The following is a 5246-nucleotide window of genomic DNA, read 5'->3' on the forward strand; positions in this document are numbered from 1 at the left end:
AAACTGACAGAAGAGCAGAAGATCAAACACTGCATGTTCTCACTCATAGGTGGATGTTGAACAATGAGAACACATGGAGACAGTGAGGGGAGCACTACACACTGGGGTCAGTTGGGAGGAAATAGGGGAGGGACGGTGGGGGGTGGGAAGCTGGGGAGAGATAGCAAGGGGAGAAATGCCAGATGTAGGTGATGGGGAGGAAGGCAGCAAATCACACTGCCAGGTGTGTTCCTATGCAACAATTTTACATGTTCTTCACATGTACCCCAAAACCTAAAATGCAATAAAATAAATTAATGGGGGGAAAAAAAGAGATTATGATATGTTGCGTCTTTGTTCTCATTAGTTTGAAGACCATCTTCATTTCTGCCTTTATTGAATTGTCTATCCAGTTGTCATTCAGGAGCAGTTTGATACGTTTCCATGTAGTTGTTTGATTTTGGGTGAGTTTCTTAATCCTGAGTTGTAATTGCATTGCATTGTGGTCTGAGAGACTGTTATGATTTCTTTTTTTAAAATATTTTCTAAATAGTAATTTACTTCCAATTATATCTTTAATTTTAGAGTAAGTGCCATGTGGTACTGAGAAGAATGTATATTCTGTGGATTGGTGATGGAGAGTTCTGCAGTTATCTATCAGGTACACTTGCTCCAGATCTGCAAGTTCTGAATATCCCTGTTAATTTGTGTCTCGTTGATCTGTCTAATATTGTCAGTGGAGAGTTGAAGTCTCCCACTATTACTGTGTGGGACTGTAAGTCTCTTTGCAGGTCATTAAGAACTTGCATAATGAATGGGTGCTCTTGTTTTGGGTGAATATATATTTAGAATAGTTACCTGTTCTTGCATTAATTCCTGTATCATTATGTAATCATCTTTTTGTCTCATTTGATCTTTTTGATGTAAAGTCTGTTTTATCAGAGACTAGGATTGTAACCCCTGTTTATTTCTTGTTGTTGTTCTCCATTTTCTTGGTAAATCTTCTTTCATCTCTTTATTTTGAGTTTATGTGTGTCTTTGCATGAGAGATGGGTCACCTGAATAAAGCACACCGATTGTCTTGAGTTTTTAATCCAATTTGCTAGTCAGTGCAGTTTGGGGTATTGAGGTTATTTACATTAACGTTAATATTGTTAAGTGTGAATTTGTTCCCGTGATTCTGATACTAGCTTGTTGTTTTGTCCATTAGTTGATGCAGTTTCTTCATTGAATCCTTTGCCTTTACCATTTGGTATGTTTTTGCAATGGCTGTTACTGGTTGTTCCTTCCCATGTTTAGTGCTTTTTAAAGGATCTCTTGTAAGGCAAGTCTTGGGGTGACACAATCTCTCAGCAATTACTTGACTATAAAAGATTTTATTTCTCCTTCCCTTATTAAGCTTAGTTTGTCTGGACGTGAGATTCTGGGTTGAAAGTTCTTTTCTTTATGGAAGCTGAATATTGGTCCCCAATCTCTTCTGGCTTGTAGTGTTTTTTGCTGAGGGATCCTCTGTAAGTCTGATGAGTTTCCCTTTGTGGGTGACCTGACCTTTCTATTGGGCTGCCTGAGAAATTTCTCTTGAATAATATCCTGAAAAGCGATTTCCAGCTGGATGAATTCTACTTGTCATATTCAAGTACACTGATCAAACATACATTAGATATTTTCACATAATCCTATATTTCCTGGAGGCTGTGTTCATTTCCTTTCTTTCTCTTTTCTCTAATCTTGCCTTCTCATTTTATTTCATTGAGTTCATAATCCATCTCTGATATTATTTTTTCTGCTTAATTGTTTTGTCTATTGAAACTTGTGTGTGCTTTGAGAGGTTCTCATGCTGTGTTTCTCAGTTTATGTTTAAACATAGTTTATATCAAGTCACTTATGTTCTTCTCTAAGCTAGTTATTTTAGTTAGCATTTTTTCTAACCCTTTTCAAGGTTTTTAGTGTCTTTGCATTGGGTTAGAACATGTTCCTTTAGTTCACCAAAGTTGGTAATTACCCAGTTTCTGAAGCCTTCTTCTGTCAATTTGCCTAACTCAATCTCCATCCTGTTTTGTTCCCTTGTTGGTGAGGAGTTGTGATCCCTTGGATGAAAAGAGGTATTCTGTTTTTTGGTGATTTTATTTTTGGTGAGTTTCTTCCCAACTCCATGGTTTATCTATCTTTGGTTTTTGAAATTGGTGGTTTTGGATGGGGTTCATGAGTGATCATTTTTTATGTTGATGTTAAAGTTATTTCTTTTTGTTTTTTAGTTTTCCTTCTGCCAATCAGGACCCTCTGCTGTAGAATTGTGGAAGGTCCACTCCAGACATTGCTTGCATGGGAATAATCCATGGGCACTGCAGAACAGCAAGGATTTCTGCCTGTTCTATCCTTTGGTAATTTTTTTCCCATAAGAGTACTTGCCAGATGTCAGCCAGAGCTTTCCTGTATCAACAATCTTTTTGGATATACAGGGATCAGGAATCTCTTGAGGATCTCTCTTTCCCTTATGGAAGCTCAAGTGCTCTGTTGTGAGCTCAGTTGTCTCTTTAGGGCTGCTAGGCAGAAACGTTTTAGTCTGCTGCAGCAAAACTCACAGTCGCCCCTTTTCCTAGGTTCTCTGTTTCAGGAAAATGAAGTTTTATTTATAGTTTCCTGATGTGCTTCTCCTTTTTCTTAAGAAATACCCTGCCCAGCAATAAGGTACTTTAGTCACAGTCTGCCTGCAGAAGTGCTTCTGGTATGCAATAGGCTCAGTCCAGCTTCTGTGTAAATTTTCTCTTTCTTTTGTTTACACAGGTAAGATTAGAACAACCTAGGCAATGTTGAATGCCTTTACCCCAACTAAGTTCAATCATCCTGGGTGGAGCTTAGACTGATGTTCTGGCTGAAGTCAGATGGTTTCTGTTTGCTGCTCTTTGTTACAGTGGGACCTGCCAAGCCATATGATTTGGCTCCCTGCTTTCAACTCATCTTATTTCTGGAGAGTGGGAAGTTTTGTCTCACAGGTACTCAAGGTGCCAGACAAAACGTTCACCCAGATTTGTGCTGAGAGCCCACGCTGCTGCACAGAGCAGCCAGCCAGATTTGTGCTGGTAACTCATGGCACTTGTAAGCCCAGTGGGGATATCCTGGTCTGTGAATTGTAAAAATCTTGGTAGAAATGTAGTATTTGAACTGGAGTGCCAGAGGGGAAAATTTCCCAATGGCCTCTGTTCAGCAGGAGGGGAGTCTTCCAGGCAGTTGCACTTTCTGTTTGAGGCAGCACTCCACCTAGCTTCAGTTTCCCTCCTTGGGCCTGATCCACTGCCAAATCAATCCTATTGGGATGAAACTGGTACCTCAGTTGGAAGTTCAGAGAACACTCACCTTCTGCATTGCTCTCACTGGGAACCGTGGCTCTGGGGTTGTTCCTATTTGGCCATCTTGGCCGAAGTACAAAAATTCTTATCTGAGATTCTTTATGCAATGGAAATCCATCAAAGCCAATATAAAAATAAGCCAAGATGTTCTGCGAGCTAAAAGAACATGCTGTAACCCAATGCAAAGAAACTAAGAAACTTGAAATAAGGTTTGACGAAATGCTAACGAGAATAGACAATTTAAAGAGGAATGTAAGTGAATTAATGGAGCTGAAAAACACAATACAAGAACTTCATGAAGTATGCACAAGTTTTAACAGTCGAATTGGTCAAGCAGAAGAAAGGATATCAGAGGTCGAAGACCAACTCAATAAAATAAAATGAGAAGACAAGATTAGGGAAAAGAGAGTAAAAAGGAACAAGCAAAGTCTCCAAGAAATATGGGACTATGTAAAAAGACCTAATCTACAATTGATAGGTGTACCTAAATGTGACGAAGAGAATGAATCCAAGCTGGAAAATATTCTTCAGGAAAACTTTTCCAACTTAGCAAGGGAGGACAATATTCAAGTCCAGGTAATACAGAGAACACCGTGAAGATATCCTCAAGAAGAGCAACCCCAAGGCACATAGTCGTCAGATTCACCAGGGTTGAGATGAAGGAAAAAATGCTAAGGGCAGCCAGAGAGAAAAGCCAAGTTACCCACAAAAGGAAGCCCATCAGACTGACAGCACATCTCTCAGCAGAAATTCTACAACCCAGAAGAGAGTGGGGGCCAATATTCAACATCCTTAAAGAAAAGAACTTTCAACCCAGAATTGTATATCCAGCCAAACTAAGCTTCATAAGTGAAGAAAAAGTAAAATCTTTTGTGAACAAGCAAGTACCCAGAGATTTCATCACAACCAGGCCTGATATACAACAGCTTCTGAAAGAAGCACTACACATAGAAAAGAACAACCAGTATCAGCCATTCCAAAAATATACAAAAAAGTAAAAAGCATCAACATAATGAAGAAGTTACATCAACTAACGGGCAAAGCAGCCAGCTACCATCAAATGGCAGTATTAAAATCACGCATTATTATCAATCCTAAATTTAAATAGACTTAATGCACCAATCAAACGACACAGATAGACAAATTGGATAAAAAAACAAAACCCATTGGTATGTTGCATCCAGGCCCATCTCACATGCAGGGATACACAAAGACTCAAAACAAAGGGATGGAGGAAGATTTACCAGCCAAATGGAGAGCAAAATAAATAAATAAATAAATAAAAATAAAAAGCAGGAGTTACAACTCTCACCTCTGATAAAATAGACTTTACAGCAACAAAAATCAAAAGAGGCAAAGAAGGACATTACATAATGCTAAAAGGATCAATGCAACAAGAAGAGCTAATGATCCTAAATATATACACACCCAATACAGGAGCATCTAGATACATAAGGCAAGTTCTTTGACTTACAAGGAGACTTAGACTCCCCTTCAATCATAGTGGGAGACTTTAACATCACATTGTCAATATTAGACAGATCAATGAAACAGAAGATTAACAAGGATATCCAGGACTTGAACTTAGATTCATAACAAGTAAACTTAATAAACATTTATACAACTCTCCACTCCAATCCACAAAACATACATTCATCTCAGTACCACATCACACCTATTGTAAAAGTGACTACATAATTGGAAGTAAATCACTTCTCAGTAACTGCATAGCATTTTACAGGTTTAAATGATATATTGGTTTGCTGCTTGTTTGTTATTTTCCTTCATTATTTCTTTCTGTTTCCATTGTTAAGCACAATTATTTGCATAAAAGATGTTTTCAATACCCATTTTTAGACTGTATTCTAGCCTGGGCAACAAAGCAAGACTCCTGTTCTCTCTCTCTCTCTCTCTCTCTCT

The sequence above is a fragment of the Cebus imitator genome, unplaced genomic scaffold (assembly GCF_001604975.1).
Source record: "Cebus imitator isolate Cc_AM_T3 unplaced genomic scaffold, Cebus_imitator-1.0 Scaffold772, whole genome shotgun sequence".
NCBI classification, from domain to species: Eukaryota; Metazoa; Chordata; class Mammalia; order Primates; family Cebidae; genus Cebus; species Cebus imitator.